This window comes from Malaclemys terrapin, chromosome 2 (genome assembly GCF_027887155.1).
Source record: "Malaclemys terrapin pileata isolate rMalTer1 chromosome 2, rMalTer1.hap1, whole genome shotgun sequence".
NCBI lineage: Eukaryota > Metazoa > Chordata > Testudines > Emydidae > Malaclemys > Malaclemys terrapin.
In genome coordinates this window covers 279,462,803-279,488,074 of record NC_071506.1, presented here as the reverse complement: position 1 = coordinate 279,488,074, position 25,272 = coordinate 279,462,803, and the positions used below count along the sequence as shown (strand labels likewise).

At 47.4% G+C, this 25,272-nt stretch overlaps 1 protein-coding gene across 3 annotated transcripts in view; it reads left to right on the top strand.

Annotated features, from left to right (window-relative positions):
* Nucleotides 1–25,272, top strand: part of GJC2 (gap junction protein gamma 2) — a 110,862-nt gene that overhangs the window by 32,826 nt on the left and 52,764 nt on the right. For 2 of the 3 annotated variants that reach the window (XM_054016688.1, XM_054016687.1), the window contains exon 3: nucleotides 2,351–2,451. The gene's annotated coding sequence lies outside the window, so the exon portion shown is untranslated. Of the gene's footprint in view, nucleotides 1–2,350; nucleotides 2,452–9,725; nucleotides 9,911–25,272 lie in introns of those variants that run through there. The other variant, XM_054016690.1, reaches the window with a different exon arrangement.

Here is a 25,272-nt window from a genome sequence, read left to right as displayed (position 1 = left end):
TGGGACTCCCTGCTCACCTCCCCTGGCCGCTGGCTGCAGCCCCCATGGCCGGGCCCGGGCACCTCCCTGTCTCCTCAGGAGCCCAGGTGGTTCTGTGCTCCTAACAATATGTTTTAACATAAGTGGCACGGGGTGGCAGCGGAGCTCTACATAAAACATGGGGGTGCTGCAGCACCCCTCACACCCAGGGCCGCTGACAGGGGGGCAAAACAGGCAGCTGCCCCGGGGCCCGGCGATTTAAAGCACCTGGAGCTCCCGGCCGCTGCTGCTGCTATCGCACTGAAGGGCTGGCTGGGGGAGGCTAGCCCCAGCCCCGCCCCATCCAGGGACCTGGAGCCAGCCCCCCTCCACCTTGCCCAGGGACCCGGCAATTCTGTTGGCAGCCCCGCCCGCACCCCTAGTTCCTGTGCCTGTGGTCCCGGCTGCCGCCCCACGGCCCACACCCAGGTCCTGGAGTGGACAGGGATTTGGCTTTCGGTTTCTTGGCTATGTCCCGGGGGGGGCCCCGAAAATGAAGCTGCGCACAGGGCCCCACTATCTCTAAATCCACCACCGATTCCCATTGATCGGAGTAAATTATAAAACCAGCAGGGGTAAGCACCTGCATAACACAGTATGACATTCCCCAGGGTACAATCTGGACTGTGGAACAGCTGTGTCCTCTCAACTCTGCAACCTAGGGAGCCTTTTACACTGCATCGCTGTGAGAACAACCACACTTGGTCTGTTTACACACAGCCTGTAGCATGCAAAATCACTCCTACCTGAATTATATGACTGCTTCTAGCCACCCACTCCTGAATTATATTGCAGAGTGACACCAGCAAATTCCCAGACATATCCCCAGAAGAGTACATCTTATACTGCCAGCTCTTTCCTACTGTGCAGTAAAAGCTCATAGAAAATCCCTCGTTTCATTAATAGAAAATGATATGCACAAACCCTGTTATCTCAAATGGAAGTTCCAGACACTGGTTTAGCTAAAACAAGTTTATTAACTACAGAAAGATAGATTTTAAGTGATTACAAGTAATGAGGCATAAAAGTCACAATTGGTTACAAAGAAGTAAAAGGTAAAACACAAACTAATAACTAACTTATCAAGCTAAGTGAACTTAAAGCAAAAAGGTTTTTCTCACCACAGGATCACAGCAGTCTGGCTGGATATTTCAGCCAAGACCTCTCCCCCAGTTTGACGATGCTCCTTTTATCTTTCAAATGTTGTTGATGCCATGAGTAGAGATGAGGGGAGAGAGGTGATTTGTATCCTCTGTTCCTCATTTTTATATCGTTCCCTCCTCTCTGATAATCATCTCCAGCTGGGGTTCAGGGGACAGCAAGTCTATCTGCCAAGGTGTAACTTTCTCACTCACACCCTTCTTCCTGCTAAAGAATGGCTGTTTAACCAGGTGATTGTCCAATTGATTTTGTTGCCACCTGGCTGAGGCATCAGTTTGCTCTTTTCTCTGAGGAACTGGTTTGTGTCTGCTTTTCTAAACTTGGAGCATGTCTCAGTAATGTTATACAGTAGAATCTTATAACTTTACAAACAATATTGCCATACATGTTTTACCAGAACAATAATGATCAGCAAATTATGAATTTTCAAAAGATACCTCACAAGGCCTACTTTGTATACAATGTATCATAGTCTTGTAAAAGTGGTGAACATAAAGGTACAGTCTGTCACACACTGCCCCCAGAATCTCATCCAGTAATCCCTATTCAAGCCCATAACTTCTGTGTGAGCTAGAATATGTCTTTTAAAAAAACATCTTGAGTTAAAGACTGAGTGACGGAGAATCCACCACACCACTAGATAAATTGATTCAATGGTTAGTTACCCTCACTTAAAAACTTGCACCTTATTTCTAGTCTGGAGTTGTTTAGCTGCTCTCTTCTACTGAATGGAGTATGGGTTTGAGAATCTGACTCCTACCAAATTGGGGTAGAGCTTGGAGTGAAAACCAGATGTCCTTCTCCTTTGTCATAGCTCCACAATACGTATATTGTGTTTTTATAACATTCTCTGCAGGTCATTTGACAGAAGTGCAAGCAGGATATTCTTTTACTGGTTCCCACCCTTTGTCTTTTGTTATGGTGGCTTTGTAGTAGCTACCCATGATCACATGCCCATGAGGTGATTTCTCCTTCAGGAAGAAGTGAATGAAGCAAGGGGCAAAACCTTTGATTGAGAAATTTGTACTATTCTTGGCAGTTCCGCAGATGGAACAATGAGACCCTTGAGAGTGGAATCTGAAATGATGCCTCATAGTGCTTGGTGGGGAGAGCTGCCTGCCTGAACCCAAAGAATGATGAATTGTCTTTCTTTTTTTTTTTTTGTTTTTAGTACTGAAGTCACCAACAGCAGTGATTTTTTTTCAAAGCTTTCCGGCTATGCAGTGAAGATCTGCAGCTAAGAAGCAGCTATTTTTTTCCTCTCCGTGAAAGGTAGGGAACTCCTAATAATTCTGTTAATAATATACAGCTCCATGTGTATCTCAGGTAGGAATAAAATATGATTTTCACAGCAAGGGGGCACTTCACACTTTAACCTTTGCCAGATCCCAAGGTATTGACCCTTGTGATATCGACAAGATTGGGAAGCGTGAAACTCGGCTTAACTTCTGTTTTTCCTTATGCCAACTTTCAAAGTCCATATAATGTCTTATGTTAAAGATGAGCTTAAGCTGTAGAATTCAGACCCAGTCTGTATTTTCAATGCCTCCAAATTTGGATCTGAGGTATTGGTTCCGCCCATTAAAAAGATGAGGGTGGGTGGGAACTTGATCCAGATCTGAAATAGAATTTGGGTAAGATTTTCAAAAGTGCCTGAGTAACTTAGCAGCCTAACTCCCAGGGAAACTCAAAGCTTTAAATTTTTTTAACTAAAGTCTATTTGCAAAATTGGGATCTGGATCCAAATTTGGCTTTCAAACACGACAAGCAATTTTCTATGGAAAAAGATCCTGGGAATGGCTCCCCTCCCCTGTATTGGTTGCTAAGGCTGCTAAAAGGGTGTCATAAGGAGGAGGGAGAAAACTTGTTCACCCTAGCCTTTAAGGATAGAACAAGAAGCAATGGGTTTAAACTGTAGCAAGGGAGGTCTAGGTTGGACATTAGGAAAAAGTTCCTAACTGTCAGGGTGGTTAAACACTGGAATAAACTGCCTAGGGAGGTTGTGGAATCTCCATCTCTGGAGATATTTAAGAGTAGGTTAGATAAATGTCTATCAGGGATGGTCTAGACAGTATTTGGTCCTGCCATGCGGGCAGGGGACTGGACTCGGTGACCTCTCGAGGTCCCTTCCAGTCCTTGAATCTATGAATCTATAGTCAGTCCGGTTTCCATTTTCTTTCTCCCATGCATCAGCTGGGACGAGAAACAAAAACAGGAAAGCTGGATTGCAAAACCACAGGGGCAGGTACCTGAAGCTATTGTTAACTCCTCTTGTTCAGTTGACTAGGCTTCGTATCAATGGTGCCATTTATAAACGAAAGGAATTTTGAAAATGTAAACGCTTGTGAAAATGCCCTTTTGAAACTTAGAGGTTTCAGTAACTTTTGGTTGAAGTTGAGTTGCAGAGCACAAAGAAACTGTGTGTGTGTGAGAGAGAGAGAGAGAGACTCACCTGTTGTATCACATCTTTAGGACAGTAAGTTCACCAGGGCCTGGAATGTAAAATGTACCTGTAGTGCCCATACCACAATTGGGTCCTAGCCTGGTTGGAACACTAGAGATATGTTTACAGCCTCCCAGCCCGGGTAGACAGACCGGCACTAGCTTCACTCATGCTGGTGCACTAAACGTAGCGGTGTGGCCGTTGCGGCACTAGCCACCTGAGTCCAAGCCCGACTGACCCCTGGGTCTGTGCTTGGCTGGCTAGTCTGAGTCACCACCTGTGCTGTAACATTCCCACTGCTATTTTTAGCACGCTCAAGCAGAGCTAGCGTGATCTGTCTCCCTGGGCTGGGAAGCTCACTGCCAGTAGCAGTGTAGACATACCCTAGGTACTACTGTGATATCAATATGGCATTGCCAATCCCCAATCAGGAATCATGAGTCAGCCCCCCCAAAAATCATGACATTGGTTTAAAAATCACTCGGGCTGTTTAATCATCTATTTTGGGTAGTTTGTGTTTACTTTGAGGTTTCTGAGCCTTCAGGGTGCTCTTGATTTGCATTTATAAGCTTTTCCTCACAGTCATGAGGGCTAGAAATTTACCGTTTTTAAAAACATGCATGCTGAGAGTCTCATCTAACCACATGACTCCAGGGGCTGAGACTTTAAGAGAAACATTCATTCTCATGAGACCAGCAATAAAACCACGAGGTGGCAACACTGTATAGATGATGATAAACACAAGGTTACGGCATATTGGTTATATCAGTTGTTCATTCTGCACTTGTTGTAATGTCAATGTGCAGAATAATTCTCCCATCCTAGGGTTTTTTAAAAAAAAAGAGAATTTCAGGTGCTCAATCAATGACTCAATGGCTTTTTGGAAATCTATTTAAAGTTCCTATTTGGCCCCCATTACTGTCCTATCTGAGCATCTCACGGTCTTTAATGTGTTCATCCGCAGCATAGTGTGGTAGGGCAGTGTTATTATCCCAGTTTTACAAATGGGAAACTGAGGCACGGCGAGGCTAAGTGACTTGCCCATGTGGTCACACAGGAAACCAGTGACAGAGCAGGAGTTGAACCGAGGTGTCCCAAGATTAGTTCCCTAATCACTAGACCATCCTTCTTCTCCCAGACAAAAACCCATTCTCTTTTCCTCTCCTCCCTTCCCCAGTTCTCCCTGGACCAAACATGGCTACATAAGCTATGGCTGCAAAAGGGAAAAAGCGGGCATTGTCTGTGCAGACAAAAGTGTGACCTAGCTGCCTCTGTGTGTCATCAGTTACTAGACACCCACAATGAGTGTGCACCTTATTTTGGGCACTTCAGCGTTTGCTGGCCCCGAACTGGTCTGTGTAGTGCAATGGTGGATTTGCATGTGTGGGATATGTTTATAGGTGATTGTATTCCTTTGGTCTTAGCTTGTCTTGCAGCGCTGTGAAAATAAAACGAAAGGTCTCTTACGTGAGTGTTCATACCTTGGTTGGGAAAACCCGGCATTTGGATGCACAAAATGAGGTGTGCGTGCATATTTTTGCAGGTAGAACCTAGTCAATGGGCTAGAACCTATGGTTCTGTTAGTGGAGGGGTAGCCAACCTATGGCACGCGTGCCGAAGGCGGCACGCAAGCTGATTTTCAATGTCACTCACACTGCCCGGGTCCTGGCCACCGGTCCGGGGGGCTCTGCATTTTAATTTAATTTTAAATGAAGCTTCTTAAACATTTTAAAAACCTTATTTACTTTACATACAACAATAGTTTAGTTATATATTATAGACTTATAGAAAGAGACCTTCTAAAACGTTAAAATGTATTACCGGCACGCAAAACCTTAAATTAGAGTGAATAAATGAAGACTCGGCACAGCACTTCTGAAAGGTTGCCAACCCCTGGTGGGTAATGCTGCCTGATTGGGCCCAGTGTTTCTAAGGGGAAAGAAGATGAAATTGGAGCTCTAGACTTAGCAAATATGAATAGATGCATAACTTAACCTCCTTACTGGTGGTTCCTGCCTGAATCCCTTTGCAGTGATGGAATGTGGGCGGGTTCTTTAAAGAGCTGTCGCACCAGTGAAAGGCGATGTACTGGTGAGGTAGAGCAAGCAGTGCATTTTGGGAATGCATTTCACTTTGGACTCCCATGCCTAGGGGATTATGAAGCACTGATGCAGATAGGTCCATTTGTATTCCCGGTGAGCCTGATTCTCCACTGCCTTTCCCCCGGTGGAACCGTTTCCCCCTGGGCAAAGTGGTGGTAAAATGCTACCATGCTATCTGGCCGGTGTTTTACATCTACTGCATAGTGACTTAGCGGAGCGTAAATGACTATATCAGGAGATGCAGAATGAGGCTCACATATGCAGTATTGGCAACTCTCATGTTGTTTGGTATTTTTTCATAAAACCCCAGTTTTAGGAATCATGTGACCATGATTTCAGCTCTCATGAAAAAAATATCGTTTCTAAACTTCCTGGTTGCAGAGAAAAGCATGAAACAATGACCCGCGCAAGCCTCGAAAACCAAGTCAAATAAAGAGACCCCAACAGTTTTAAAATTTATTTTAAATAACCTCATGAATTTTAAAATGATTTCATGATTTTTGAGAGTCCAATCCATGATTTTGGAGCTCTTGGGGTGGGCAATTGCATACATCGAAACACATTAAGTATGTTTTCTCAAGCACGGATACAGCAAAGAACTTAGTTTTAATACATATCTTGGTGTGTTTTTAGACTGATTTTTCTCTTTCACCAGTACAACTCTACTGACTCCAATGGAGTAAATTTTGATTTGCATCAATGTAAAAGGAGAACTGGGCCCATTTAGTAATAACTAAAAATAACACAGGGCCATACCCTTAGACCAGGCCTGCACAACTCGTAAAGCGGCGAGGACCATATTACTCCAAAGAAAACAGCTGAGGGCCGAAACCCCACCGAAACACACCCCACCCCCTCCAGCGCCGCCGATTTTATAGGGATAGTCCCGATATTTGGGCCTTTTTCTTATATAGGCGCCTATTACCCCCTACCGCTGTTCCGATTTTTTACACTTGCTGTCTGGTCACCCTACTGCCAGGTGTGGCTGAAGTTCATTTAAATGAGGCATTTTACACACAGTGCCTCCTAGTGGCTGCATGGCATCATTTGGATTAGCATTCCACTACGCAGCCCTCTATAGCGTTGGCTAACACAGGTGGGTCTTGGAACTCAGGCAGTAGAGGCTTATGGATTGAGATCCAGAGATCCGAGGTTCGCTGCCCACAGCCCCCCCGCAATGTGAATGGAACATGATGCATCTGGATTACAAATGCTTGTTGCTTACAACTGGATCAAGCCACGTAATTTCTTCTTACTACTCTGTGTTACTGTCCCTAGGAGAGATGCAGCATCTGTGTTGCCAAATATATTTGTGGCCAAAAGGAGCTTTTTGGTGATATGGATCCTAGAAATGAGGGCGCAGTCGTCAGATCATTATATACAGGGGCGGCTCTATGTTTTTTGTCGCCCCAAGCACGACAGGCGGCCTTCGGCGGCATGCCTGTGGGCGGTCCGCTGGTCACGCGGATTCGGCAGCGTTTCTGCGGGTGATCTGCCGGTCCCGCGCTTTCGGCGTACCCACTGCCGAATTGCCGCCGAAGCCGCGGGAAGGGCAGACCTCCCGCAGGCGTGCCACCGAAGGCTGCCTAATTGCCACCCTCACGGCGACTGGCATGCCGCCCCCCGCGGCTTGCCGCCCCAGCCACGCGCTTGCTGCGCTGGTGCCTGGAGCCGCCCCTGATTATATACCTCTTGCAAATATATGTAGGCCCAAATTTTCAAATGCAGCTACTAATTGTGAGTGCTGGGAACGCATTTTAACACCACGGGCCACAATTCCAGTTCAAGTCAATGGGAGCTGCAGGTGCTTTGTACCTCTCTATATCAGGCCCCTTAAAAAGCTGGGCACCCAGAATTTGAAGCCCCCCAAATGTAGTGACTAAACTTGAAAACATTAGCTCAGTTTCTCCAAGTTACACCCACTGAGCAGTGTAATTGGCATAGCTACATTTGGTGGTGCGCTGTGTCTTCTTTCTCCTCATGACAACTGTGGTTCCGTCCACATTGCAACAGCTTCCAAAAGCTAAAGATATTTTTCTTTGAATGTAGCCAGGAAGGCAGTCAATTCTTACAACTGTTTCAAGGCTTGGCTTCCGGCAGAAGCAGATCTAATTTGTCATCCAGCGGCTGTCAAAAGCACTGTAAAATCCTTGGACTCCTCCTGTGGAGAGAACAAACAAACCAATGGGAGATCGGTTGAGAGTGCAGGGACTGATTCTCCACCACCTTGAAACTTGTGTAGTCACTTACACTTGGGCAGAGTGGGTGTGCCGCGATTAGTTAGTGTTTTACACCTACATTGCACTGGTATAAATGATGACACCACAGTGCCTGGGAATGGAGAATCCACTATCTCTGCAACATTGACCCTGCTTTTCAGTACAGACTTCCTTTGTCTGATGTTATCTGGGATGGAAACACATGTTAGAGCTCAAGGATGCTATCATGTATTGGCTGAGTTCCTGATCCTGCAACAGGATACATACAGAGAGAGTTTTATACTTGCTCAGAGTCTGTTGAAGTTAGTTGGATGCTGTGCAGATGTAAGGATCTAACGGCTGGGATACATTTGCAGGATCAGGGCCGTAGTTCATAGGTGATGTGGGCCCTAGAGGCTGGCCCATAGAAAGGATATAAACCCTAGTACTACAGACAGCTGATGGAGATTCTCCTTTAGCCTAGATGATATAGACGCATGTTTTAGGAGCCAAGAGACAAGGTTTCTGTCATTACAACTGGCTGTGATTGATGATTTGTGGTGATCCCAGTGCTGGCTGCAGGGGTGAAACACCGAGATCCCTCTCTGTCAATGCCAAGAGGATAAAATCTGCCCAGCTTAGTTACCTCGAATCTGATGGCCAAATTGCCACATGGCATGAGGCAGCCACACAGGCAGGACCTGCCAAGGATGTAAAGTTTGATTTCCCCCTATGGAAAGCTACAGGGGAAAGGGGGCAGGGTTCCCATTGTAGAATCAATGGGGAGTTGTTCCTCTTCACCAGCTCTGGGGTTCCAGATACTGGCCACCCTGGCTCCAATGCTCAAGCCCTGTCTGCCAACAGCCGAGCCGGGACCCCCGGCTATGGCACAGTGCAAAACGGAGCCATGGGAAAGTGAAGGGGGCCTCGGTGGGAGCTAGAACTGGCAGGTCACTTTCAGGTGGAATGTCTCTCCATCGGAAAATGCCGACTGGGGAAAAGTGAAAAGTTTCACAGAAACGTGTCGCCTTTGACCGTGACGTGTTTGGAAATGAAAACCAACCTTTCAATCCGGGCGCTAGGTTCCATTTTGCCCTTGTAAGAACGGGGCCGTTTCGATTTTCCCCTCGCTAAATGGCTTTTCATTTCGAAATTGCCTTCAGGCGGTGTAAAACAACCCCAGTGTCAAATCAGAATGAAGACATTTGGATGGACCCAAAATACAACTTTCTTTGTGGGCTGTGGAATTTTGGTTCACGGAAAATGTTGATGTTTTTTGTTTTCATTCCAGAATGGAAGAAATTTCAAAATAGTAAAATTCCTCCACAAATGAAAAATCCGGTTCCTGCCCTACAGGAGCTGCTGTGCCCTGAGCACTCTGGAAAATCAGGGCCCTTAGTTAGGTGCTTGAATATTCATTTAGGAGCCTAACTTCAGGTCCTTGATTTTTTTTTTTTTCAATAACTTGGCCCTACATCCTTAGTTCGAGATCTAGATAAGTGGCCTGATTTTTTCTGAGGTACAGAGGGCTCTGTGCTGTAATTGGAGTCATCACATTGTCATTTTTCTGGGTGAATTTCAGACCAGAATATAACTCTTGGGGGGAATTGGCAAAGGAAAAAAGAACCCTTTGTATCCCCAGTGGAAAGGAATCTGCAGCACGTCTTCTTGGTGTTTACTCAGTCCATGAGTCAGCCTTCCCATGCCCCGCTCCCATTGGAGGGACCATCTCTATCAGGAAGCTCTCCCCAGCCAAGCTTCAGCGTTAGTCTCCAGGCTTCTGCAGCGGGAAGAGAGATTGATTTGAAGGAGGGGAGGAAAAGAAACAGTTTGAAGATCTACCTTTGCCGGCTGTTCCTGTCTAAGTTCCCTGGCCAGCAGAGTCCGTGAAGCGGGAAAGTGTGTGATTCTTTCCCTGCTGGGAACGAAGATACCAAAGCCAAGAAGGATGGGACGGTCTTGCAGAGCGCTGAGTCCAAGAATTCTCAGTATGTTGATTTTCTTTTCCTAAGCTGTTTTTAGCCTGAAAGTGCTGCTGATTCCTGTACAGGAGCTTTGAAAATTATCCCCCTTTTGAGCCAGCTCTGTCAGTGCTCAGACATCTCCTATCTTCTGTCTTTATTCTACTTCCTTTTCTCTCTCATCCGGACGTCTGCATGGGAACAGAGGGCCCAATTCTTGATTGCTCTGCACCTTGTGCCATCAATTACACCAGTGCAAAATGCAACCATTCCAATTTGGTAGCATTTTATATGCAATTCGCCCTGGTATAATCAACTCCACAAGGTGCAGGGCATGAGACACGTGGCCCGTTTCTTTGCTGCATAGTGGGTCCTCCAGGTGCAAGTGCTGAGTGCCCCCGACTCCCATAGCCCTTGAGGGTTAGGGGTCTGATCTGGCGTTTTCTGAAGCCGATGGAAAGACTCCTATTGACTTCAAGGGGGTTTGGATCAGGCCCTGGGCCTGGTACGTGTTCCCTGCTAGAAGTCACGACCCCCAGTCACGACCCCACAATCTGCAGATTGTGACTTCGCTGATTGCAAGGGACTAGGGTGACCAGATGTCCAGATTTTACAGAGTCAGTCCCAATATTCGAGGCTCTGTTTTATAAAGGCACCTATTACCCCCTCCCCTTGTCCCGATTTTTCATACTTGCTATCTGGTCACCCTACAAGGGACAAAGAAGCCGCAGGAGTGGTATGGAGCCCGGATCAGTTAATAAGGACTATTACCAAACAGGAGGTGAGGCAGCCAGAAAGCACCCTTTCTCCGCAGAATTTCCCGTTAATAGAATAGTCCCGGGAGGAGGCCCCCCGCAGCTCTGTAACGTTAGATTTCCGCACCTAGAAATGACAAAGTTGCATCTGGAAGCACTTAGCTTTCAAAGGTCTTTTTCTGCTAGCTGGTAACAGCTTGTTGGGTTTGAAATGCTTCCATCTGAGGAGCAGAGCGCCCCGTGTTGCTGGGAAAGGGGGAGAGAACTGGCGTTTAGCCCTGCTGGGAGGGGTGGGAGGAGACTCTGAGAAGCTACCAAGGGGCCCGGTGCCCCCTGCATGCTGTTGAGCCAGGGGGTGCCCACTGGGATTGGAGTGGGGAGAGTTCAAATTAAGTTCTAGTGAGATAAGGCCATCTGTCTCTTGAATGAGATCATCCACCTGGAGTCCAGCACGCTTTGAATCACCGTAACTTTCCCGAGTGTCCCTGTGCAGACAGGGCATTAGAGGAGCTTTCTGCGGATCCTTGTGAGGCCGAACGTCCTGAGTCACTGGCGTCCTCTGCTGCCTCCATTCAAGCAGCCCATCCCTGTGCAGCAAAACACGTAAGCATCTGCTTGACTTTTAAGTCCTTGGGACTTAAGCGTAGGGGTCTGGTGGACAGAGCACTGGCCTGGAATGCAGAGAACCTGGGCTCTATTCCCAGTTCTGCTACTGCCCTGCTGGCTGACCCCGGGCAAGTCGCTGCACTGTTCTGTGCCTCAGTTTCCCCATCTGTAAAATGGGGCTAATGATACAACTGTCCTTTGTAAAGCACCCTGGAGATCCATGGGCAAACCGAGCTAGGTATTATTATTTATTATAAACGTTAAGCGTGTCCTTAAGTGTTTTGCTGAACAAGAGCCTGGAATTGTCCCTGGCAGGGAAACCGACATGACTGCTTAAGGAAGCAGCTTGTTTTCCTCCTTGAATAACATGATTCATGTGGTGGCGGCTCTGCACAATTTCACCTCTTCCTGTGCAAAGAGCTGTTCCTTGTGGGTCCTGTGAGATAACAAAGTGCAGCTGTGACTGGGTGGCTTGAAAGAAGCAGCCCCCGAAAACTGCCCATTCCAGTGTTTGAAAGTGGTGGACAGATCCCTCCAATGTGGCCTTAAAGACAATGGGCCAGATGCACAGCTGGCGTAAATCGACATTGCTCCACTGACTTCCGTGGCGCGAGGCTGATTTACCCCAGGCAAGGAGCTGGCCCAGTCCGGGTGTGCTGTGTACCATCTTCCAGACGCCCTCGGCCGGCCAGCCCTCTGCACACCCCATTTCTGCTGGGAGTGTCTGTGTTGGGGGTGTCGCTGGAGCTGGTATCCCAGAGCAGTGTGTGTGTGTACCACAGAATGCAGGGACAGAGCTCAGTGGGAGAGGGGATTTCAGAGGTGCAGACAGTGGTGGGGGTGGGGAAGAGGTTTATTCAGGGGGAAGTGAGTTGAGAGGGAAAGTGGATGAGCTGGAGGGAAAATCCACTTGCGGCTGCTGGGCCTGGGGGACCCTGCAAGGAGGGCCTTTGGATCCTTCCATCAGACCCTTGCTCTCTCCCACACCATGGATGAAGCTGGCGGTTCAGCTTCTAAACCCTGGGGATCTCTCCCCGTGTTCTGTGCAGGGCCGCCCAGAGGATTCAGGGGGCCTGGGGCAAAGCAATTTTGGGGGCCCCTTCCATAAAAAAAAATTGCAGTACCATAGAATACTATATTCTCGTGGGGGCCCCTGTGGGGCTCAGGGCCTAGGGCAAATTGCCCCACTTCCCCCCCTCCCCCCCATTTGGGCGGCCTTGGTTCTGTGCAGACCTTGCAGCTCCACCATGCAGAAGCTTTGTGCCTCACCGCTGGCTCCTTGGACCCTCCAGCTCTGTCACAGTGCAGTTATGGTGCCCCCGGCTCCGGCCTCCTCCACCTCCCACTGTGGAGGACCCACTACTGCCGCTGCCTTCAGTGGGCCCCTGTTTTGCTCACAGGTGTCCATGTTTGGAGCTGTGATTAGCGGTCGGGAGGTTCTGGAGCCTCAGGCCATTAGCAAGCGGACCTGTTTAAAGAGGCTCTCTTGTGGAAATGGTGAGACACAGCAGGCCATGTGAGCTAGTGTTGCTCCATGGCACAAAGCCCATCTGGAAACCCCTGTGGATTTCATTCCCCCTGGTGGGATATTTTTAAGAATTCTGCACTTTACAATCAATGTGGGGGCGGGAATCAAAGTGCGCCAGTGAGTGTGATTGCTCACAAACGTGTCCTCTCCCTTGCACTAGGGTAAGGCAGAGGAAACTCAGTTGAATTGAGCTGCGCTGAGGCAAAACCCAGCGGCGGTCAGAATCAGTCCCAGATCCTGGAGTTGGATCCACGAGTGGATCCTTTTCCCCATTCGGAGCCCCATTGAAAGCAATGGGCCAGATCCCCAGCTGGTGTATGAACTAGTGTAACTCCGTGGAGTTGCGCTGAGTTACACCACCTGCACATCTGTCCCACTGACTTCACTGGGGCTCTGTCCGGACACAGGGGGTGACCCACATTCATCCAACGTGAGATCAGACCAATGAATGTATTTAGGGCCTGATCTTGAAATTGTTGAGCAGTCGCAAAGCCGTGAGAACTCTGAATGGTGAGCAACTCTCAAAAACAGCCCCTTGGAATCTGCCCCATCTGTGCCTTTGGGTGCTAGGTTCATTCGCTCTCTGGAGAGGCGGTAATCATGCACATATACAAACATGTATATCATAAAGTAAAATAAGCCTGTGCTTCCCACAAGTGTCCTGTGTTGTCCTCTCTAATGTGAGATGGTGGAAAAACTCAGCTCGAAGATGGCCAGGTTTATGGAGTGGTAACCATGACATTTCCTAAAGCTACAATGCTTTTTTTTCCCTTCAGTCATGAATTTTTTTCCTCGTAGGACTCAGCTTACGCTTTGCATTTTTAAGCAGTAAGGAATGTGCGTTAGAAACGGTCATCTGTAAAGAATCCAGAGATCAGAGCTCATGCAATATGTTACAGTAGGAGATACCACTTCCTAGCTTGTTCCTCTAACCCTCATGGAAAAGATCTATAGAATTTAATAGAAAATAATACCTTTTTGCAAAAGGTTTCTTTTATTAATAGTTTTTATATAGCATTTTTCATCAGTAGATGTCAAAGCACTTTCTTGTGGAATTACGTATCATTATCCCCATTTACACATGGGGAAACTGAGGCACGGGGCAGTGATGTGACTTGTCCAAGTCACCCAGCAGGCTAGTGGCAGAGTCAGGAATACACCCCAGATCTCCTGAGTCCCCGTCCAGTGCTCTACCCACTAGATTACATTGCCTCCTTTTTAAAAACCATTGTATAGGATTCAAAGAAAATTCTACCCTGGCTATAGGATTCTTTAGGATGGCTCCCAAAATCTATAGAAGGAATCTCATTCTTTGTTATATTTTTCATTCTCTGTTCAATTCTATAGGCGTTTAGAGTTGATTCTATAGACCCTATTACATTTCTATAGAACCCTATTGGTTACATGCCAATTCAAGGATCCCTTTCCTTAAAGGAAGTTTTATTAGCAGACATTGTCTTTGAAAGGAATGATGTGACTTTTCAGTTGTGTATTAGGGACCTGATCCAGGAGTTTAATGAGCTTTGGATTAGATTCTAGCAACCTACATTTAAAGAAGTAGTGCAGTCCTGTTATACACAGAACAGGTATCATGTGCTTCTTTCCTTGTAATATGTGATCACCGTTAAACGGGGCACTGCATAAGGGAGTGAATTGCTCAGGGAGACAAATTGTTGGCTTACCAAGCATATAATTAATCTCTAGGTCACTAGTGCAAATCCAGCTCGCGTTGGCAGTAGTTGAAGTCTGTCTCCAGCCAAAGGGTGTTCATTGACTACAGTTCAATGAGATGATGGACCTCTAGTCAGTCTCTGACAGATGAGTAGCTATCTCAAACCCTCTGGCTCTGTGCAGGTCTTGGAGATCAGAACTCGTGCAACTTCTTACAGTAGGAGATACCACTTTCGAACTCATTGCGTTACCCCTCATGGAAAAGACCTATAGAATTTAATAGAAAAAAATACCTTTTCTATAAGGTTTTTTTTTATTGATTATACTAGTTTTTTACATAGCCCTTTTCTTCAGTAGATCTCGGAGTGGAGTTAGATATTGTTATCTTCATTTATAGATGGGGAAATTGAGGCACGGGGCGGTGACATGAAGAAAAGTAAAGTAGAAGTTGCAGATGCTTATAGGTGTGTAGGTGGCCCCTATTAATGTAATGTCTGAGCCCCTCGCAATCCGAGTGTAATGAGCACTCCCACAGCTAGCTTCAAGTGTCTCCCCTTCCATCCTGACTGAGCCTAGCCTACCCAAGAGAGGATCCATGCAGATCAGAGTTGAGACACTTTGGAAGGGCATCGGGGTGAAAATTACACTGCTATCTCTGGTTCTGTACATATTCTCCACGCCCTAGGGCCATCAGTCCAGCATCTCTTCCTAGTGCTATGTATTCACTTTAAGGGGAAAATGAGAGAAATCTAAATGTGGACCATATCGTTGTCTTAGACATATGCCCCCAGGGCAACTCTGGCCTGATGGGAGGTGCATGCATATGTACATTTGGGCCAGAAGCTGGATTTGCATCGAGTACAGAGAGATTGTAGTTGCCAGAAATGACTCCTTAGGTCCTCCAGAGAGCCAGGCATCCTGCATCTTGCAGTGCATTTCCCTGGATCATTCCCACATTTTCTGAACCTTAGTAATCTCTGCCGGTGTCTCAGCAATGAGAGCGCATAGGTATTTCCATAGAGTGAATCTGGATTCTTTCCATGTTTAGGCATTTCTCCTCCTCCTTTCACTGCTCCCAAACAATCCGAGTGAATAATCCACCTCCTTCCTGGCCATTATGACCTTGGAAACCCTGAGGCATTCTTTCCGGAACACTTCGGTGACACACTACTCCAGATCTTAAATCCCATATTAGCTTCGTGCCACGTCTTGAGAACAGGCAGCCGGCCCATTTCACTGCAGCCCAAACTTTGCCCTGCCGATTACTGCCATGGCAACCTGCCAGGAGCCTGAGGCCCGCATACCATTTGCATGAAGTGGAGCCAGATGGCAGCTGTCCTCTTTAATGTGGAGGGGTTGCCCGTGGAGATCTCAGGTCCTATCTTACAATGCTCGGTCTTGAGCCGAGCAGCTGGCAAAAGGAGTATAGTGAGAGGTGTCTGCCTCACAGGTGCTGTAGCCTTTCTTAGACGTTCGTAAAGCGCTTTTGAAGACCAAGAAGGCAGTACTCTGGTGAAGTGAAGTGCCATGATTGTGATGCTTGAAGGTTATAGTCTGAAGCTCAGCTGACATGGGCCTTGATTCAGCCCAGTACTTACGTAAACAGATTCATAGATCTGAGGGACAGCAGGGACCATTAGAACCTCTAGTCTGTCCTCCTGCATAACACAGACCAGAGAGTTGGATCCAGTTACTCCTGTGTCGAGCCCAATAACTTGTGTTTCAACAAATTATATCTCCCAGCAAGGCATCCAGTCTCGCTCTGAAGGCAACAAGAGATGGAGAAGCCACTACTTCCCTTGGTAGTCAGTTCAATGGTTAATCACCCTCGCTGTTTGTGCTTATTTAAGTACCTGTTTGAATCCCTCCCTATTCAGGGCTTAAGCGCATGCTTATGAGCTGTGCTGAATAGAGATGGCCTTAAGCATGCGCTTAAAACTAAGCCTACACTTAAGTGCTTTGTGGAGCTGGGAGCTTGGTGGGGGGGAAAACACAAACATTTCCCAGAGTTGCTGCTGCAGTCTAAATGGAGTTGCAACTTACACCCACCGGTGAGGACGTGTAACTTAAATGCTGGGGGGGTGGTTAGCAGGGAGGCAGGGCCTAGCAAGGGGGCACAGCAGAGTGAGTCAGTCCTGGGGAGCAGTATGGAAGAAGGCACGTGGGAGGAGATGAAGAGGTTGGTCACGGTCTCGGGCTGTGCCCTGGGGCACTATGCAAGCTACAATTGCTCCTTCCATTCCAATGCAGGGCCCTGTCTGATCTGCCCCACATGGACAGCCCTCCCCCCAAGCTTCTGCATGCCACTGACACCCCTCTATTGCTAAGTGAGTGCAAAGAAACCACCCAGCTGGCATGCCATTAATACAAGCAAAGAGGGCATAGGGACTGGTCAGAGAAGACTCATGGCTTGGCACCTGGCTTGTGATGCCACTACCCAAACCAGGGGACAAGCAGACAGGAGAGGACCAGAGACTGAGCAGGGTTGGGTGACCGCAGGGCTCTGAGGTTACGTCTACACTGCAATTAGACACCCGCGTCTGGCCCGTGCCAGCGGACTTGGGCTCGCGGAGCTGTTTAATTGCAGTGTAGACGTTCGGGCTCTGGCTGCAGCACAAACTCTGGGACCCTCCCACCTTGCAGTGTCCTAGAATCTGGGCTCTTCTGAACCCGAACACCTGTAGCAAGTTAAACCACCTCTTAGCCCGAGCTCCGTGAGCCCAAGTCAGCTGGCATGGGCCAGCTGTGGGTTTCAGACATGCCCCGAGAGAGCTGTCAGCCCTTTGCCAAGAGCCCTTAGGGGAGCTTTTGGCTGTTTAGCTGGGAGAGGGAACTATTATGAGTGGATCTGTCAGCGGTTTGACAGTGGGCTGTGGGGGCCCTGCATGTGTAACCCATACACCCCCTGGGTGTGGTGCTCTGAGAGAGAGATATTTCTCTATATAGATATAGATATGTCAGTCGGTCTGCTCTACAGCCTTAGCTAAGGGCCCTATGGCTTTTAGTTCATGCATTTAGCTACAGAGGTCCCAGATGTGGAGAAAGTAAATAAGGAAAAATTATTTTCTTGTTCCCGTAATATGAGAACTAGGGGCCACCAAATGAAATTAATGGGCAGCAGGTTTAAAACAAATAAAAGGAAGTTCTTCTTCACACAGCGCACAGTCAACCTGTGCAACTCCTTGCCTGAGGAGGTTGTGAAGGCTAACTATACCAGGGTTTAAAAGAGAACTAGATAAATTCATGGAGGTTATTCCATTAATGGCTATTAGCCACGATGGGTAAGGAATGGTGTCCCTAGCCTCTGTTTGTCAGAGGGTGGAGATGGATGGCAGGAGAGAGATCACTTGATCATTACCTGTTAGGTTCACTCCCTCTGGGGCACCTGACGTTGGCCACTGTCGGAAGACAGGATACTGGGCTAGATGGACCTTTGGTCTGACCCAGTATGACCATTCTTATGTTCTTATGTTGGATCTTGCCCGCCGACGACCGGGGTCTGTCGCTGTTACACTTGGGCATGGAGCCATGTGATGTGGGTCCCTCAGCAGCCTGCATAGACGCTGCATTAGGTGATGGCGGATGCCAGCAGCACCCTGTGTCGTAAAGTCCAGCTCCCAGTGTGTACAAGGCAGCACAGCTATCCCCATCCACAGGCACACAACGTGCTACGCAGAACAAGTCGAAATCCTAGCCCCATTAAAGTCGATGGCAAAATTCCCATTGGACCCCAGGGAGCCCCTGCAATAGCCACTTAAAACCAATGGGAGTTACAGGTGCTCACTCCAGGAGGATTTACCCTCTGTGGATAGTCCTAGGATAATTGCTCTGCCCTGGGAAGTAAATTAGCGTCTGGTTTAATGTTGTTGGAGCTGCTGGAGAGATTAGATGGGGAACTGAGGAACATTTTCAGGAATATTTTTCTCCTGGAATTGGAAAAATTTCAACCAGCTCTAAATATTTTGTGTCCTTCATAATTTCCAACCGGACACTTAGGGGTAAACCTAAAACTTTGCGATGGCTCCAGGGGTGCCTGATTCAGCCTGGCACTGAGCGCCTCCTGAGGAAGACACGAGATGGCAGCTGCACCCTTAGCCATCCAGGAAGTCACTCAGGGCCCTCATGCCTCAGGCCCGTGGGTCTCACTCCGCACTCAGTGAAGTAAATTGAAAGACTCGCCCACGGATTTCAGGCCCTTACTGACCAATTGGCCGGCTAAGTCTACGGACGCTGCAATCTCGTGCCTCGCTCACTGGAGGCTGGTGACATCTGGAAGAGGGAAGGGTGAAGTTGCACCTGGAGCGAGTTTACAGTACACCTCTACCTCGATATAACGCTGTCCTCGGGAGCCAAAAAATCTTATTGCGTTATAGGTGAAACAGCGTTCTATCGAACGTGCTTTGATCCACCGGAGTGCGCAGCCCCGCCCTCCCGGAGCCCTGCTTTACCGCGTTCTATCCGAATTCGTGTTATATCGGGTCGCGTTCTATCGGGATAGAGGTGTAATGTAAAAGATGACCAATTGTCTGCCCCCACCCCAAGGAGTCTCCACTAATCTCACAGACTTTATAACAGCAGGCGTTGGGGCGAGATATGCAAAGAGTCTTAACTCTTCTGGCAAACTCACAAAATCAGCCGCTAGCTGAACAAAACATAAAAAGCACGAGGGAGCTGCAGGTTCTGCTCGGACCAGAGACGGACGGCAGGGGTGTGATTCGACTCTCCAGTGTCCATTCCGGGATGCCGAAATGGGCTCCTCACTCACTGTGGATCAAAGCCAGCCTAGAGCAGTGAGGAAGTAAAATGACGCCGCTGCCCAAACAAAGGGAAGCAAAGGAGCCCTAGACTCCTAGGTAGATGTGTGCTGTTCCAGAGTGCCAGAGCGAAGGCTTTATTCTCCTTTAACCCCAAGTTACCACTAGATGGGGCACTGTCCTCCCCTAAAAAGAGGAGCACGGTTAAAAAACTTCCCTTGTGCAAAGCTACTTCAGTGAATCCAATTTAACAGGGCTGGGGTGAGTCAGGGAGGGAAAGGGGCATTTTTAATGACATGGCAACTGTGCTTTATAATTCTGCAAGCCACCAAATGTACTTGTAGAACATGCTTTCTTAGGTGGTTTTCAAAAAGACGGAAAACCCAAGCAATAGCTAGCCAGCCAGACTGTCTCTATTAGACCGACCACATCTTAATTTTAGGAGAGCTGGACTACTGAATAATGTATTCAAGGCCAGATGTTCAAAATAACTCTGCTCCCAAGAGCGCCCATGTAGGTACATATATAAGTGGACGGATTTTCAAGAGCCCCTGACTCTGTTACCCATTAAATGAACTTACCTGATTTTCAGCAACCAGCACTCAGCGTCTCCCATTGTTCTTACACTTGTAAATCTGGCCCTCAATGAATTTAGCTCTTTTTTCTGTTTGTAAATTACCCTCGGACAGGCTGTGATTTTCATTATTTTCTTGCTCCTTTGGAATTTTTCAGCCCAACATGCATCTCGCCATACACGTTGATCTATTCCCTTTGACTGCTGGCTCTTCGCAGTGTGTAATTGACCACCGGTGTCAGTTGGTATTTTTTTTCTCCCAGATTGGACGACTGAAACTTTTACCAATGGGAGAAGGTAAAAGGAGAGATTTCCACGTGGGCTGCCGAGTGCTTCCAGTGTGAACTCTGAACCAAAAAAATTACTTGCCATGGAAAACTCATAAAAGGGGATAGAAATAGATATCCCATCTCCTAGAACTGGAAGGGACCTCGAAAGGTCATTGAGTCCAGCCCCCTGCCTTCACAAGTACTGATTTTGCCCTAGATCCCCAAGTGGCCCCCTCAAGGATTGAACTCACAAGCCTGGGTTTAGTAGGCAATGCTCAAACCACTGAGCTATCCCTCCCCTGTTTAGAAGGATATCACTTCCTTCTAAAATGAGTTCTTGGAGCTAGTTCCTCTGATGATGTGAAGCAGCATAATGCCAATGGAGCTCTGCCAATTTATACCAGCTGCAGATCTGGCCCTGGTTTTTATTTGAACAAATGTTCACAGACACTTTTTTTCCAGTATTCTCCTAATTCTGTTGTGGATCCTGACACAACAATTAAGGTCCTTGGGGAACTCCTTGCTGCCAGAACCCCAAGTCTAAAATTCTAATGCATATATAATATAGATGAGAAATTAGATGAAGTTATATGCATTTTCACTGCACTCATTGCCATAGTATCTAGGCACTAAAATATATGATTAAACTTGGACAGTCAGGTTTTAATCTGTTGCTTGAGACAGTTAGAACGGAGGGACTTTTACATAAGGCCTGAGGGTAGATTTAAAAAACAACAACAAAAAAACTTTTGACTGTGTTATTCTTAAAATCCATGTCAACTTTTGCTTAGTTCTGAGTTTTACAAGCATCTACTTAAGACAAAAGGCGGGAAAAGCATCTTCTAAACAACCAGAGGCAATAAAGACTTGATCCAATGCCCACTGAAGTCCAAAGAGACTTGCCATTGACTCCAATTGGGCTTAGGTGTTTTTCCAAAGCTACCAGAAGAGTCTACATTTCAGAACACTGATGCCTGATCAAATTTGAATTTAAACAGACCCCTCTCAGACACACTTTTATTGTCATCTCTTTCCTGTCCAGGACAATGCTATTGCTTGTTCTGCCCAGCCATTTCCTCACCACACTGCAGACAGAGCTAGTTAACCCAGTCCGCTGCACATGTTTAAGTTCCCATTTCCTTTCTGCTGCAACTGTTATTTTCCCCCCTGAAGTGCTTACAAATCACTGAACTGAGCCCCCTCCGTTCTGAGGGGGTGGAGGATGTGCTGGTCAATGTGCCGTCGTGCTCGGGCACTAATTTGCATGGGAGGTTTGTGACTCATTTGACTGGCTAATCTACACGATTCCATTCATCGCCATAGCATCCACAGCCTTCAACAGCGAAATTGTTTGTTTTCCAGTTATTGCTATTTCTATTAGAGTAGCGCCTAGAGGCCCCCACTGAAATCTAGGCCCTGTTGTGCTAGGCGCTGTACAGACAGTGCCTGCTCTGCAGAGTTTCCAGTCTAAATAGATAGGCCGGGGGGGGAAAAAAGGAGACTTGAGGCGCAGAGAGATGAAGTGAGCTGCCCAAGGGCAGACAGGAAGCCGGTGGCAGAACCAGAGCTTGAACCCAGCTCTCCTGGGTACCTGTCCCATGCCTTAACCATCCTTCTTGAACTCATGTCTTACTTAAATAGCATTGCACTGTAGGTCAGTGTAGCAAGAACCAGCCACAGGGCCAGAGAGGTTGGAAAAGTGCATGAGGTTTCCCTCATGGGAGCAAGGCCTTGTCAGCTCTATGTAGCCTTACTACCCCCACAGGTACCGCAGCTGTCTGCAGGAACGGCTCCTGCCTCTGCTTTAGTCCACAGGGCTCATGTACCCATCATCAACATGACTTTCCACAGGCTGTCTGCCACTGTCTGGGCCCTCCTGCGTGCGATCTCTAGGAAGGCAATGTGCTGTGGTACATAGAATACCAGGCTATATATGCCAGTTCCCAATTCTGCCACCTCCTTTTTGTGTGAACCGAGCAAGTCACTTCACCTCTCAATGTCACAGCTTCCCCATCTGCACAGTGCGGGGTGACACAGAGTTTGCCCACATCTGTAGAGTGCTTTAAGATCCGGGGGAGAAAAATTCTATAGAGGGGATAAGCATCATTCTTCATGGCTGCCAGGGTATAGCACTTTTCTAGGACCTGGGTTAGAATCCAGCTCAGGACGTTAATGATCCATCCAGTGACGGATCCTTGGTTGATGTGAAATGAGTCTGATAGCTTCATTTCATTTCCTAATGGACAAGCATCGCTGAAACCACCAGCGCAGTTGAACCAATCAGCTCCTTTGTTGGCCAAGGATTGAATAGGCTTGACGACTCTACTCTCCTTTCCTCCCATGAGCTGCAGGCTGAGGCACATTGGGAGGACCATGTGGGCAATCCAACATTGTTGTTGCTTGAGGGGTACCTGACCAGCGGATAAATGGTGGCTGTCATTTTCCAGGACTGTCACTCTAACACCTAGTCCCCTGAAAAGAAAGTGAACCTCTTTATCCCTGAAATAATTATTATGGGCAGAGGAATTTCAGCTTTGCGTCGTCCCATGCTGTGATGTATCATGCAAATTGACATAATCCATTATGTTGTCTGAACAGTGGCATTCAGGACACAGAGAGTGCTCCTCAGCTGTGAAATCTTACAGCTGTCTGTACTGTTGAATAAAATCCACAGTGGATCTGATGACTATGTCAGGGTTCAGGGCTTGTATTGAGAAGACAATGGGCACACACAGCCATTCACTTATCAGCAGTGTGCTGCTCGCTTGCTGTTCAAGGGAGTATCTCCTCTCCCCGATGTAACTATTCCTCCAAGGGCGTCCAGTGCTGAGAAGAACGTGCAAGACGCACAAGGAAGGGAGACTGTATTTCAATGAAGCATTGTTGAATTAAAACAAGGCGCTGCATCCTGATTGGCTGCAGCTAGAGGTGCCCACAGTCGGACCACAACCCTCCAGCATAAAGCATTTTCTATACAAAGGGGCAGAAGGGAGAACCAAAGGCATGTGTAAGTGTGAGGCTGCAGCTGAACTGAACTACCCCAGCTAAATCCGGGGCTCTGAAATACAGATGTTGGGTGGAGGCATGTGGATGCTGCACTAATCCTAGGCTGCTGGGTCATTGCTGCTCTGTCAGATCTGGGGAAAAGATGTTACTTAAAGGTTAGATGTGGTCTTGGTTATCAGACTGGTCTAACTGATCCAGGCAAATTCAAGAGAGGGACTGATTCATTGCCGGGTACTGGAAGGTTTTTGGGTGTGGTGCAGAGAAATATTTTAGACGCACATCATTGAAACTGTCTCCACCATGCCCAAAGCAGAAGGACCTGGCTATGGAGTTTAAGGATTCCATACGTAACCAACTGATTCAAAGTGTAAAACACAAGAAATTAGAGTGGGAGTTCAGGGCTGAGTTGGACTTTCCAGATGTGGTTGGATTAACTGTGTGGTGGGAGCTGACTAAGGTTTTCTAACCCCTGCTGCTTGGAAGGCTGTCAAATGGGACCTACCGAAGGGAAACAGAAGGTTCTGCCTGGAATGATGTGCGGTGACTAACCCAAATGGTGAGCATTATCTAGGGGCTCTCCCCACACTCTTATCTTAGAGCTGTAGTTTGCTGCTCTCGTGAATTCAACCCCCTGAGATTTTGCTGATGTGCCACTGTGAGTTCAGAGAAAGTGTTTCTGAAAAGCTTCTCACATTTCTGGTGTGTGTGTGTGTGTGTGTGTGTGTGTGTGTGTGTGTGTGTGTGTGTGTATTTGATATATTTATTTATATATTTAAGCATTTGTGAATGGAAAGGTTCTCCAGATGGTCAGCTCCTGGCTAGAACTGAGCTGGAAGAGGCAGAGGGTTTTCTCTAAGAGCGGTTGGGTCCCAGACTTGTATGAACTGAATTTCAAACACTTTATGAAAGACACACATGGATGAATTAAATTAATGCTGCTTGGGCTGTGCGTGTTCTGGGAGCACTAAAATGACCAAAGATGTAAACATCACAACCCAAGTTGTTGGCTTGGAACAGGATTTAGATCTGGTTTTCTCCTGCTCTCTGTGGTCTCATGCCCTTAACAGCTTCATTGCTGACCTCAGTAATCCCATTTCTTAGCAATTCCTCTGTTCCAGAGAATTAAAACAATATTATATGACTTGTATCAAAATGTTTAGTGTGTTTACATGAGAGGGTAAATTGTTTGTCTTAAATTCTAAACTTTCCCTTAAACCATGAATTTTTAAATAATGTAGCAGTGGTGGAATCCCCTGCATTAAGAGAGAGGATAGTCTAGGGGACAGGGCATGGCGCTGAGATGTTGGAGATCTCAGTTCAGTTCAGTTCCTGGCTCAGCCACATGCTTCCTGAGTGACCTTACACAAATCACTGACTCTATGCCAGGCCTCGCTTCTCCATCTTTAAAAATGAGAGAATGGCTCATTACCTCACAGGGATGTGGTGAAAGTAAAACACACTAATGAGTGTGAGGTGTTCAGATACCACAGTGATGAATAGTAGTACCTACCTAGACAGCCCTTGAGACTGTTTTGGCCCCATCTTGGGAAGTGCAGATCGCCCTCAATGCCCACTGATGTTGGCCATTGCAGTCAACAATCCTGTAGGGTGAAGGCGTCTAGCTACAGAAGAGATATACCGGGGATAGCAGCAATGCAAGTTACCCCACCAGAGGGTCTCTACCCTGAGCTGGACAACCACCTCCCAGGACAGAATAAATCCAGATCCGTTCAGTCTAACTGGGGAGGGGGATGTTGTTGCTGTAGTAGTATAAATGCCTGTCCATTTGTGGACTACCGTCAACCAAACTCATTTCAGGTACCATACACGTAGATGCCTCAGGGTTAGTGCCCTAGAAGTAGAATAGCTGTGAAGGAGAGTAGAGCTCTGAAAGCACCCTGAGCAGTGATATGCTGCCAACATTTTAACCAGGGGCTTCCTCACATTTTTTTGGCTTAACTCAGTATTGAGTACAGCGTTGCCTGGGTAAAATAGCCTTGTTTTCCCTTCTTCCCCCTAAAACTGAATCATTCCAGTTCTCTTTTCCTGCCAAAAAACCCATCAGTTCCATGCTCTTTCCCACTCCCAAGTCCCTCATCCTTCCTCGCTGGTACTTCTAGGCTTCTCCTCGAAACTGCCATTGAGATTCCCCTCTCGGCAGTTGTTCCTTGCAGCATCACTGCGGGCAGGTGGGTTGTTCTGAGGTCTCTGCTAGCAGCAGTGATG